Source organism: Astatotilapia calliptera, chromosome 6 (genome assembly GCF_964374335.1).
Source record: "Astatotilapia calliptera chromosome 6, fAstCal68.1, whole genome shotgun sequence".
In the NCBI taxonomy this organism is placed as follows: domain Eukaryota; kingdom Metazoa; phylum Chordata; class Actinopteri; order Cichliformes; family Cichlidae; genus Astatotilapia; species Astatotilapia calliptera.
The window spans coordinates 16,288,855-16,302,755 of NC_137427.1; the positions used below are offsets into that span (position 1 = coordinate 16,288,855).

At 42.7% G+C, this 13,901-nt stretch overlaps 1 long non-coding RNA gene across 1 annotated transcript; it reads left to right on the forward strand.

The window, feature by feature from the left end:
- Nucleotides 1-1,404: 1,404 nt before the first annotated feature.
- Nucleotides 1,405-2,445, forward strand: LOC145429416 (uncharacterized). Its single transcript, XR_013909648.1, has 2 exons — nt 1,405-1,788; nt 1,868-2,445. It is a non-coding gene; the product is annotated as an uncharacterized LOC145429416 (long non-coding RNA).
- The last annotated feature ends 11,456 nt before the right edge of the window (nt 2,446-13,901 follow it).

Genomic DNA, 13,901 nt, shown 5'->3' on the forward strand with positions numbered 1-13,901 from the left:
AACACCTCTGCCTGGCAAACAGACAAGAGAGAGAGAGAGAGACAGACAAGAGAGAAAGACAGTTACTGTAATTTCATTACCTGGATGTGTTATGGGCTGGAAGTTGTTTTATTGATTTAGTCTGTGTGTTTTATTGGTTTGCTGTATAGTATGATTCTATGCATATTTGTCTTTAGTTTGAATGTTTTTATTTTTATTTATTTACCTTTTTTTTTTTGCCTCTTACCCATCTTAATCAAAGAAATGATCCACACCTGCTCATTCTGCATAAAAGATGGGAGGTGAGTTCAGTCACAGATCATGTACAGTAGAGACACAAGCATAAAGAGGGCACAGCTTCAGCAGAGTAACAGGACCAACAGGATGGATAGGCCTGACAGGCCAGACAGATGCTAAGGTTGTTGTTGGATGCGGTGAAGGAGTTAGACCCAGTAACAAGATCATTTCCAACGAGACATTCGGAGAAAAAGATGATTTCTGTGGTGTTAGAGCATCTGTTTCAAGGCTGCTGCACCTGTGCATATAATATATAAATTGAACTTCTAGCTTGGTTTTGGTTTTTATTGTTTTTTAATGCTTGTGTTGTTGTAAATAAATTGACTGCTTTGTACTCCTTGGCTACCAGCAATGGAAGAGGACCTCCCTTTTCCTTTTCCGTCATGACAGATGGTCCAAGAACCGACGGTGTTTTGCGTTCTTCTACAAACTGCACAGGTAGGCTGTAACACATTTTGGATGAATCCTGCGCTCCACCTGAGGTGTCAAATTAGACTTTAACTGTGAAAAGCGAAAGAACTGAAAATAAGTGACGGTCTCAAAGACAACTATTTTCCGGAGAACTGTGGTCAGTAGGCGGTGATTTCATTCTTCCGTCTCTGGGAGATAAGTTCGGAGCATACCATAAGTTACCAAAGCGATCATCCCAGAGAACTAATTTCAGAGCACAGAAAACTCAGAGTTGCTCATAATTCTCGGGATGCCAGAAAATATCTCATTATGCTCGTAATTCATATCTCATAACTCCCAGCTCCAACCGCTTTCATCCACTGTAAGTGAAACGCAGCATCACTCTAAGTGCAGAAAATAACCAGTTTAAAATTAATTAATTAAAACTCAAAATTCTTACGTGGGAAAAAGTCCTGGGATTCTCAGTGTGCACGTCAACAAGAGAAAATGTCGCATCTAAATATTAAAATCTGTGGTCTATGGATATAATTGGCCTCAGGAGTAGCAATAAGATGGCGGCCAACCAAACCGGTTTGACAATGTGTTTGACAGGTTTCGTGCGTGTACGTATGCGCGTTCAGGTGTGGGTTATGCATGTTCATGTGTGGAAACACCCATTGGATGGTAACGACTCCTCCTAGTGGGATGGTCTAGGTTGCATAGGTATAAAAGTGGTCCTTTCACATTCTTGGAGCACCGACACATCGCCCTAAGGAGCCCCGATACCTCAACCTAACGAGCTCAGGATGACATCGGTATCAACCATGTCGCCCAGCCAGGACATCGCCCATGGAGGTTAAATCCTTACCCTCTAAACCTCGAAGAGCGCACAAGATTGTTTAAGGACTTGTTTTTTATACAGTGGTGTGACTGAAGAGGTTTGTCGCGTCTGTTTAGCCAGATTGATGACGCAATCAAGAGGGACAGACTCAACACTGCGTATGAGGTTATTAGACAGCACCTTGTTTTTGACGATCTGGCGAGTTGTCCGAAGACTAGTTTGCCTGCTACCCTGTGCAAACCTAAAATCATAAGACCGTTCGACAACTAAACAATGAACTGGTAGGTTTAATGTGAGGGTGTGTGCATTTGTGCATATATTTATGTGACAAATTAAGAGCTTTTGGTTTTCATTTTACAGAGCATGACATGCAGTCGTGGGACCTCTCAGAGTCACCACCATCAGCGCTGCTAATCCAGACCCCACAGACTCCTTCACCCTCTCCACAATGCTCGCAGGACCCCCTCGTATCAGACCTGTGTGAGGAAACAGTAATCGACATCAAGCTTGCAATTCTCCACCTGCTGATGTTGGCGCGGAATGAGTTTCTACAGGAGACATGTTACGGATGTGAAGCAGGACACCCCAGTCAGGTGCAACACAGTTGCTTGCAGGAATTGCCTGAGTATTTCTTCGTATTTCTTTCGCCTGTTTGTACGCTCATACACCATAGATGGGACTGGAACACAAATCCGCAGGGTTGCAGAACACATCATGTATGAACTGAGATCAGAGCGACATATAGTATGCGCCATTAACGACAACATCGCGCACCTGCTAGAATCAAGTCGTTGTGCCTGCCGTGTTAAACCAGCCATGCTTCGCATGATTGGAAACTACTGGGCTGGGTTACATCTGGTTTAATGTGTGCTGTTCAGTATTCATTGTGTGTGTGGGTGTGTGTGTGATAATTAAATAAAAAGACGTGTTGACATCAACATCTTAGTCATTTGTGGCTTGCACCAATCATGGAAAACACATTCCATTAAATATATCATGATCCTGCCCATCCTGAAGGGTTGGCCAGTTTAAATAAGCTACGTATAGCGGCAGGGGAGGCATCAGGTGTAACGCCTCCACTATCTCAGGTCAAACATTATTTAGAACGAGACAACACTTACACACGCCATAAACCAGCAAGGATCCACTTCCCCAGAAATAGAGTATTGGTGAATGGGCTCGACAAACAGTTTCAAGCCGATCTGGTTGACATGTCTGAATATGTGGCAGATAACGATAATGTGAGATACCTGCTAACATGTATAGATGTATTCTCAAAATACGCATGGGTTAGATGCCTCACAAACAAGACAGGCACCGCTGTATCAGCCGCTTTCAAGGATATACTTAGTGAGGGAAGGATCCCTATGAAGCAACAAACAAACTACAAACTACAATGAAGGCAAAGAGTTTTATAATACAAGCTAATGAAGAGATATAATATCAAGCATTTCTCAGCAGCTAGCGAGGTTAAATGCAGTATTGTCGAGAGATTCAATCGTAGCTTCAAGGGTAGAATGTGGAAGTACTTAACATCTACCAACTCCCGAAGATATGTAGATGTCATACACAATCTCACACAAGCATATAACAATGCTTATCACAGGTCTATCCAAATGGCTCCGGCAGAGGTGAATAAGGATAATGAGAAGTCAGTCTCCAACGCGTTGTACAAAACGAGGCCTCAGAGGGAACTGCGCTATGAATTTAATGTTGGTGATACGAATATCAAAACTGAGAGAAGTGTTTCGAAAAGGATACGAGCAGACCTACACCGATGAGATTTTCACAGTCAATAAGCGTATAGGGAGACAGCCCCCCGTGTACAGACTAGCAGATCTAGTAGGAGAGGTATTGAAAGGGACATTTTATGAGCCTGAGATACAGCGTGTGGTTGTTGATAAAAACAAAACATTTAAAATTGAAAACATATTGGCTAGAAAAAAAGTGGGTCGGAAAAAGCAGGTGCTACTGAAATGGCTAGGATGGCCCGACAGCTTTAATTCGTGGATTCCAGAAATAAGATATCTAATTTTAGAACAGAGCTAGCAAAACCTATTGTTTTGAATCAGCCGTATGGGAGATACAGTACCCACGCATATGGCTACCTTTCCACAATCAGATTCACGAGTGGAAATTTATGACTCAGTCAAAGATGAAACCACCAGCTCAATCACCGTGACCGTGATTGAGCTGTCTGTGGGTCATTATGCATCTGTGGAACAGATAATAAAATAATTTAATTTTAAATGTCAGCAGCTCCAAGCCACAGGTGACATTAAAATGCAATACAACGCAGTTAGTAACCATAGAATAGAATTCAACTTTATTGTCATTGCACATGTCAGACGTACAAGGCAACGAAATTCAGTTTGCATCCATCCAGAAGTGCTTTAGCCATGATATAGATATATTACAAATATATATTAGCAATAATATAGATATGTAAGTATATTACAGAAATGGGTCTATTATGGTATGTTATAATGTACACAGTATGAAGTATGTACAGGCTGTAGTGAGTACAAGCTATGTACAGGCTATGAACAGGATATAAATATGAAAAACTACAGGGAGTGCAGAACTATTAGGCAAATGAGTATTTTGTCCACATCATCCTCTTCATGCATGTTGTCTTACTCCAAGCTGTATAGGCTCGAAAGCCTACTACCAATTAAGCATATTAGGTGATGTGCATCTCTGTAATGAGAAGGGGTGTGGTCTAATGACATCAACACCCTATATCAGGTGTGCATGATTATTAGGCAACTTCCTTTCCTTTGGCAAAATGGGTCAAAAGAAGGACTTGACAGGCTCAGAAAAGTCAAAAATAGTGAGATATCTTGCAGAGGGATGCAGCAGTCTCAAAATTGCAAAGCTTCTGAAGCGTGATCATCGAACAATCAAGCTTTTCATTCAAAATAGTCAACAGGGTCGCAAGAAGCGTGTGGAAAAACCAAGGCGCAAAATAACTGCCCATGAACTGAGAAAAGTCAAGCGTGCAGCTGCCAAGATGCCACTTGCCACCAGTTTGGCCATATTTCAGAGCTGCAACATCACTGGAGTGCCCAAAAGCACAAGGTGTGCAATACTCAGAGACATGGCCAAGGTAAGAAAGGCTGAAAAACGACCACCACTGAACAAGACACACAAGCTGAAACGTCAAGACTGGGCCAAGAAATATCTCAAGACTGGTTTTTCTAAGGTTTTATGGACTGATGAAATGAGAGTGAGTCTTGATGGGCCCGTGGCTGGATTGGTAATGGGCAGAGAGCTCCAGTCCGACTCAGACGTCAGCAAGGTGGAGGTGGAGTACTGGTTTGGGCTGGTATCATCAAAGATGAGCTTGTGGGGCCTTTTCGGGTTGAGGATGGAGTCAAGCTCAACTCCCAGTCCTACTGCCAGTTTCTGGAAGACACCTTCTTCAAGCAGTGGTACAGGAAGAAGTCTGCATCCTTCAAGAAAAACATGATTTTCATGCAGGACAATGCTCCATCACATGCGTCCAAGTACTCCACAGCGTGGCTGGCAAGAAAGGGTATAAAAGAAGAAAAACTAATGACATGGCCTCCTTGTTCACCTGATCTGAACCCCATTGAGAACCTGTGGTCCATCATTAAATGTGAGATTTACAAGGAGGGAAAACAGTACACCTCTCTGAACAGTGTCTGGGAGGCTGTGGTTGCTGCTGCACGCAATGTTGATGGTGAACAGATCAAAACACTGACAGAATCCATGGATGGCAGGCTTTTGAGTGTCCTTGCAAAGACAGGTGGCTATATTGGTCGCTGATTTGTTTTTGTTTTGTTTTTGAAAGTCAGAAATGTATATTTGTGAATGTGGAGATGTTATATTGGTTTCACTGGTAAAAATGAATAATTGAAATGGGTATATATTTGTTTTTTGTTAAGTTGCCTAATAATTATGCACAGTAATAGTCACCTGCACACACAGATATCCCCCTAAAATAGCTAAAACTAAAAACAAACTAAAAACTACTTCCAAAAACATTCAGCTTTGATATTAATGAGTTTTTTGGGTTCATTGAGAACATGGTTGTTGTTCAATAATAAAATTATTCCTCAAAAATGCAACTTGCCTAATAATTCTGCACTCCCTGTATACAGAAATATAAAAAAAAAACTATACAGAAATATGAGACATACAGCTATACAGAAATATTAACTATGCAAGTTATGAACAGTTGTAGAATTAAAAATTATCGTATTTTACAGAATGATTATTTATACAGAATTATACAGTAGTGCAGTTAAGATAAGTGAGATATGTGGATCATTTCTACAGAGGCTATATAAAGTGCTAGTGGTTGAGAGTGGTGGTTCAGTCTATGTTATTATTGCGTGTATGAGTACAGTTGTCCATTGTGTGTGTGTGTGTGTGTGTGTGTGTGTGTGTGTGTGTGTGTGTGTGTGTGTGTGTGTAGGTGGTTGTGGGTGTGTGTATGTCCAGTCCATGTGTATGTGTATGTCCAGTCCTGTAGTCCACGATGAGCTCCTTGGTCTTCTCAGTGTAAAGCAGCAGGTTGTTTCTGTCGCACCACTCAGCCAGACGAGCCACCTCCTCCCTGTAGGCGGCTTCATCGTTGTCACTGATGAGGCCAATCACCGTGGTGTCATCTGCAAACTTAATGATGGTGTTAGAACCATCAGCAGGTCTGCAGTCATGGGTCAAGAGGGAGTAGAGGAAAGGGCTCATCACACAGCCTTGTGATTGTAGATGAGCAGTGGTTATCCAGGGGACATGTTGGGTGCGGTTGGTCAGGAAGTCCAGTAACCATTTGCACATGAGGGAACTGATGCCCAGATCTGTCAGTTTCCTGATGAGTTGTGAGGGGTGGATTGTATTGAATGCTGAACTGAAGTCTATAAACAGCATTCTGGCGTAGGTGTTGTTGTTGTCCAGGTGTGAGAGGACAGAGTGCAGTGCGATGGAGACTGCATCCTCTGTGCTCCTGTTCTGGCGGTATGCGAATTGGTGGGGTTTCAAGGTGGGGGGGAGACAGGATTTGAAGTGTGTTAGGACCAGCTGCTCTAAGTACTTTGTGATGATGGGGGTCAGTGCTACTGGGCGTAGTCATTTAGGCTAGATGGGTTGGAGTTTTTGGGTATTGGGATGATGGAGGTGGATTTGAAGCAGGCCGGTATCACAGCGTGGGCCAAGGACAGGTTGAATATGTCTGTCAGCACTCCTGTAAGCTCCCCAGAACACACTCTGATAACATGCCCGGGGATGCCATCAGGACCTGCAGCCTTGTGGACATTGATCCTGCTCAGCACCACTCCTACATCGGTGGGGGAGAGAGTCAGAGGTTGGTGGTCTGGCGTCATGTCTGCTTTGGTTGTGGTTGGGGGTTCCCTCGCTCAAAACAAGCATAAAAGTTGTTGAGCTCGTTGAGGAAGGAGACATCAGAGGATGCGGGGGAGGGGTTGGTGGTCCTGTAGTCTGTAATGGTCTGGAGTCCTTGCCACATGCGTCGGGGGTTGGAGAAGTGTTCTTCTACCTTCTTTTTGTAATGGTGTTTGGCTTTTTTGATACCGTGGCTCAAGAGTTGGGAGTTCGCCTTGTAATCGGAAGGTTGCCGGTTCGAACCCTGGCTTGGACAGTCTCGGTCGTTGTGTCCTTGGGCAAGACACTTCACCCGTTGCCTAATGGTGGTGGTCAGAGGGCCCAGTGGCGCCAGTGTCCGGCCTCTGTCAGTGCGCCCCAGGGTGGCTGTGGCTACAATGTAGCTTACCATCACCAGTGTGTGAATGGGTGGATGGCTGGATGTGTAAAGCGCTTTGGGGTCATTAGGGACTAGTAAAGCGCTATACAAATACTGGCCATTTACCATTTATTTACCTTCTTTAGATTAGCCCTGGCTGTACTGTAGGCGTGTGCATCTCCTGACATAAAGGCGGTGTTGTGGGCCTTCAGGAGGAGATGAACATCCCGGTTCATCCAAGGCTTCTGGTTGGGGTACATGGTGACCCATTTCAGGGTGGTGACACTGTCTGTGGTTTTGGAGATGTAATCCAGTACAGATGAGGCGTACTGGTCCAGGTCTGTGTGGGTGAACGTATTCCAGTCTGTGTTTTTAAATCTGTCCTGGAGCACTGCGTCTGTCCCCTCTGGCCACACTTTAATTGTCCTCACAGCAGGTTTCACACGTTGGATGAGTAGAGAATACCGAGGTGTGAGGAACAGGGAGAGATGGTCCGATTGTCCAATGTTGGGGAGGGGTGTTGCTTTGTAGGCTCCAGCCAGGTTGGAATAAACATGGTCTAAAGTCTTGTCTCCTCTGGTGTGGCAGGAGACATGTTGGTGGAATCTGGGGAGGACTGTCTTTAAGTTGGTGTGGTTGAAGTTGCCAGCAACAATAAAAGCAGCCTCGGGGTGTTTATTCTGCTGTTTAATGGCTGCAGAAAGTTCTTTCATGGCCAACCTAGCATTAGTGTCAGGGGGGATATACACTGCAGTGAGTATTGTTAATATAAATGCACAAACCTCCACCTCTGGTCTTGCCGGAGTCATCTGCTAGCCTGTCGGCTCGGTGTGTGTAGCATTCTGCTAACTCAATAGGCAGCTGTTGTTCAACCATGTTTCGGTGAAAAACATGACATTTGAGTCCATAATTTGTCTGTTGTTAGTGATGGAGAGCCGTATCTCATTCATTTTGTTTGCCAGAGAACGGACATTGGCGAGGAAAATACTGGGTAAAGGCAACCGGTGTGGTGTTAGCTTTAGCTTTAGCTTAGCCCGTAGCCCTCCGTGCCTACCTCGCCTTTGTTTACGTTCTCGGCGTCGTCTGCACCCCTCTTCCGCCCGGCCGGGGAGAGTGGGCAGCCTCCGGTGTTCTGGAGATCTCTGGGATGAGTCGGAGATCGGCGATAAAACTGTTGGAGTTATGAGTCCAGATGTCCAGAAGCTCTTGTCTGCTGTAGGTCAGCAACGCACAGCAATTCTGGATGAATAATCCGGTTAAAAGTAGATAAAAGTAGATTAAAAACAAACAAACAAAAAAAAAAAAACGCTAAATAGCAGATTCTGGAGAGACACTGAGCCTTGCGTTATTCACGCGCCGCCATCTTGCCCCCATCTTGGGGGGACCATTCTCACATTTAGAGGGAGGCTGGTAGAAATCCTAGGATTCAAAACAAGAGACTCGTTTGTACTTCATTACAAAAACACATACGCCCCGCATCCATATACGGTGGAAAATATAACATCTTTATTTATGCAGATATTGTTGGTTACCAGCTTGTGGGCGTCGCCCACACGTGGCTATTAAGGGCTATAAATATTACAGACGATGACCACCCACACTACACATAGACATAGAAATTGATTTGAAAGACACCAAAATCAACACATACCCTTTTTATACAGCAAGGTGTTTGTCAAGCTCCACTTCCGACCAATAACCCAGCATTTTTTTAAAAAGGATGGCCGTCTACAACCCAGATGAAGCAAAATATGTAAAATACTACGTATCGCAGGCTGGAGGAGAGCTCGAAAGGTATATCGGGACCAGGATGCAATATGGGGCAGGGCTGGGGGGGCTTGTTCCGCAGCATGTTTAGATTTGCTGTACCGTGTGAGAATGATTTAGGACCCAGGAAGCGGCAGCTCTGGTGCAAGTGAGTTTAATAAACAAAAGTCGATACAAACAGAAATGGCGAGGGTGAACATGAAACTAAGAAAACCTAAACTGGGCAAAACTAACCAGAAATGAAGATGCAGGGAGGCACAGGAAAATACACGGGAAGACGGACGGAGAGAAGCAGACGAACCAGCAACGAGGACGAGGGAACACACACTATAAATACACACACCAGTAATCAGGGGATGGGAAACAGGAGGGGAACACACCTAGAAGACATCACAGCTGACAAGGCAGGGGAAACGTAAACAGAACACACTGACATCAGACAGAGACCTTCAAAGTAAAACAGGAAACACACCGACTGAACACAACACACACCAACTAAACACAGACTGGGGGACACCGACATAGGAACATGAAACGTGAAACAGGAGAGTACAAAAACCCAAGATAACCAAAACCACAGAATAATAATAAACTTAACATAAACATAGAGTCATAGACTCCGGACCATGACAGTACCACTGTTTAAAAACGGAGTCAGCATAGTCAAACCCCACCTAAAAACAGCAGGGAAGCTGACATAGGATTTGTTAATTATCCCGGCTGTACATTATTTTCCCAAGTAGATATAAATATAAATATAATAAAGAAATTTAAAAAAAAAACCATTTCAGCTGTGATAAGAAAAAAGTCTAAATTCAAAAATCTAACCACTCTACAGGACACCCCTTTAATTTGTTTTTTTTATTCTTTTTTTTTATGTACTATGTCACAGTGGTCCGCCAGGGGTGTTCTTTTTTGGCGTGTTTTAAAAAAACTAGGGTCTTCAGGCAGTGTGTGATTGGTTTTATACATGGCGATGGTCTTACTTATGCCAGTGTTGGATATGGCTGATAACGGTATGTTTAAATCTGAAACAGCCTTTAAAAACTCTGTCCAGCCCATAGATCTTAAACCCTCAGAAGGTGTGTGCGTGGTTGTGATGGCTTTAATCAGATCATGAATATGTGAACCTGGGATGGTGTGTTTATCAACAACAATTTCACCTTTGTCATTGTAAGAAATGAAGTCTGGCGAACGGCTTACTGCTCACGGCAAGTTCTGCATTCCTCCTACTCCTTTTAGGTATGTGTGTCAAAACATTCTCCGCAGCAAAATCCCTCACCCCTGCATCACCATAAACAGGCAGAGTGTCCGCCGGCTGGGTTTGCGCATCCCTGTTAAATTATTCGGGTAGTGATAAAGACAATACATTCTTTTCACGGGTACCTTGTCTTACATGCGTAAGGTATTTTTGGAGAATATCACCATATTTTTTAGCTTTCTCATGCACATCTATGTCAGATTCTTGTAACACTTGAAGCATCTCCTTGTCCAACTCATTCTGAGCCTGTTGTTGATGCTGCCTGTGTGCTGCTGCTGTTGCTTTAATAAGTCCAACTGGTGTTGGTGCCCCAACACCAGTTGGACTTATTATGGGCCTGTGCGCCTGGTTTTAGAACTATCACTGCAGTATTTTTTTCTAAAGGGCCTGAATGTTATTTGCGACCATCTACTGTGTTAAATAAAAACCTAGCTGGCTCTGTCTCCCTCTTAGTTCAACATTCCGAAATCCTAATTTTTAAATATAACGATCGTATCACCCCGCGAAAGAAACCCCAGTAGATGCGTACAAACTAGTTAAATTAAAACTAGTGGTTTGATTAAATGAACAGGCTGAAATTACCCGTACAGAAGAAATTCCCATTTGTGCTGTTTTTAAAATAAAATGCATGCATCACTGCATGCTGAGACATTGTGAGAATCACAAAATTAGTGTGATTAAAACACAATTAGTAACACTTTTGACTACATGTAAATAAAAAGCATTCCAGCTTTGTTAAGGTGCACAGTGAAACAAAACAGCTTCCACTCCTCCACGCAAAAACAAAGAATTGCTTTTAAGAACACATATGTCTGCATAACTGAATGTTGAGACACGCCATGACCTCAGATAACCCCGGAGATATCTGAACACGCATGCATACAGGTACGAAACCTGTCAAACCGGTTTGGTTGGCCGCCATAATCGACTGCCGCCAACGTATTCCTACTCTCGGGAAAGGTGTTTGGGACTTGTGTGTGTGTAAATCCGTGATTTAGTCCGGTGAAGTGGCAGAAAATGTAAAACAGGGAGTTGATCGTGGCAGTTCAATCAGTTTCATGCGGGTGAAGAAGTGGACCAAAAAAGAGAAAATTCCCAACTACAGGCGTCAGTTGCGCTGCCATCTGAGATCACACTGGGACCTGTATTACGCAGCAGGATTTCGTCTTATCCAGGTAATTGAGGGTTAACTCTGGGTTTTCATATATGTCCTCTGTAATGGACATTTGTTTTTGGTCTGAAATGACTGAAAGATTAATAGGCTCTGTTTTGAGTTTTGTTCAAAAAAGAATGACTTCATATAGGGAAAAATATATATCACATATGCAGGACACTTTAAACTAGTTTTTTAATTAAGCAGCACAGCAGAACAAAGTCGGGGCTGTATCAAGACACGAGGACTAAACCCCAATTCAACCAGACCCAGAACTGATCCGCAATTAAAACAGGACTGCAACAGTTCAAAATCAGGACTACTGAGGACTTAACCAAGACAGAACCAGAATCAGAACTAGATGATAGTAGCACTAAAAATCATCATAGACCTGCACTACACTTTTTAATTCTACCAAAGTCCACTATTTAGATTGAGAAAAGTTTATACAATTATTTAGCCTTGTTGTGCAAACAAGCTGCAAAACTTAATAAATATAGAATTTGAAAAATAACAAACCTAAAAAGAAACACTAGGTACGAGATACATGAGGACCTATGATACGGTGATACTTTTGGTAAACAACCATTTGACTAACGTGTGTGTCTCACCTGCTCTTGTTCATCTCTGTTCTGTCCTCATTCTCCATCTCCCTCTCTGTCCCCCTCTCTCCCTCTTTGTGCTGACAATAAAGCCAAACACCAACATCATCAAATATACACTTGAAACCAGATATTTACACACTCTTCAGATAAAAACACTTTTTTAATTTTAACATCAAATCAGACTAAATGTTTTTTTTTTAGATTGATAAATATAAAAAACATATTTGTTAACTTTAAGAGTAAAAAGAGAACCTATCTGTGTTTCTTAATTGCAAATGGCACCAAATTGTATTCAAAATTGAGCCACACTTATGGAGCTCCACAATTATTTTCCTGGTGTTTTGGTTGACATCTCTTGATTTTCCCATGTCAAAAAAACAGGCTCTGTGTTTTTCCCTATATGCATCCACAGCTGTGCCACCAATTTACTCACATGGACTCTACTAACCTATCAGAAGCTTCTTCAGCTCAGAATGGAATCGTCTGGAGTTTTCTTATTAATTAACAATAAACTTAGTGTATATGTACTCCTAAATTTGATGAAAGTGATTAAAATAGACAGTTCCCTCTTTTTATTCTCACATTTAACTAATTCAAATTTAATTCAATATTTATTTATCCAAAACAAAACAAGTTTAGTCTAAATTGATGTTGTACAGTAAAAAAAATGTTCTTGTGTTTTCCATAAAGTGCATGTAAATATCTGGTTTCAACTGTGAATATACTGCTGTGTATTGAAGTTCCTCTTGTTTTGCATAGAAATATACTGAACAACATACAAAGCATAATATATAAAATAACATTTACCTGAGTTTTTTCTTTGAAAGAAGCCACTTATGTCCATTCTTGTATATCAGTGCATTACTGAAACCGATTTATTTAGCCGTGGAGGGTAACAACTGAAAATATGAAATAAACATACATGTAAGCTAAGACTCTCTAAAGAAACAGCATTGTTGTTGTTCGGCTTTTCATTTCACCATTTGTTGATTCACTTGAAGAGCAAGTACGGTAACGTAATATGGGTCAAGTGATCAGTTTGATATCAATCTTTCGTGATACACCGTCATGTTTACATTATTTGTACAGTACGAATGATTTGTCTGTGAAGGTTCTCAGTCATCCAGGTCATCGTAGTCAAAGGAGCTTGCAAAGAAAAGCGTCTGGACTTCTTTAAGTTGCTTGAAGACGTTTCACCTCTCATCCGAGAAGCTTCTTCAGTTCTAAGGTCAAATGGTGGAGAGTCCCAGATATAAACCTAGTGGGAGTGACCCCCCACAGAGGGACAAAAGGACCCCCTGATGATCCTCTAATCGCCTGAGCCAAGGTGTGGGACCCAATCAGCCAGAGAGGTGAAACGTCTTCAAGCAACTTAAAGAAGTCCAGACGCTTTTCTTTGCTCCTTCGACTACGAATGATTTGCTTTGGTATCTAGTCAAACTTCAGTTCTCCTCTGTCTGCCTAGCTCCATTTCTCCAACAGCGCACTTGTAGGCAGCAGCTGCCCTGCTTAGTGCCTGAGGGATCATACCAATATTAGGGGGGATTTACACACAGTCATAAATTCCCACAGTGTGCACTATGTGCTTCGAATATTGTGTGTCGTTTTTTGTTTTATACAGTTGTCAACCAGGCATCTAACTATGAAAAAATTACATACAAAAGACCCCGGGTTTCTGAAAAAACAACCCGGGCTTAAGCCCTGTAAACCACCCCCCCGCTCCGCCACTGGTACGAATGATTTGCTTTGGTACCTGGTCAAACTTCAGTTCTCCTCTGTCTGCCTGGCTGCGTTTCTCCAACAGCGCTCTCGCAGGCAGCAGCTGCCCCGCCCCCTCACTCAGTCGCTTAGTGTCTGAGCTCAGATCATACCAATATTAGGGG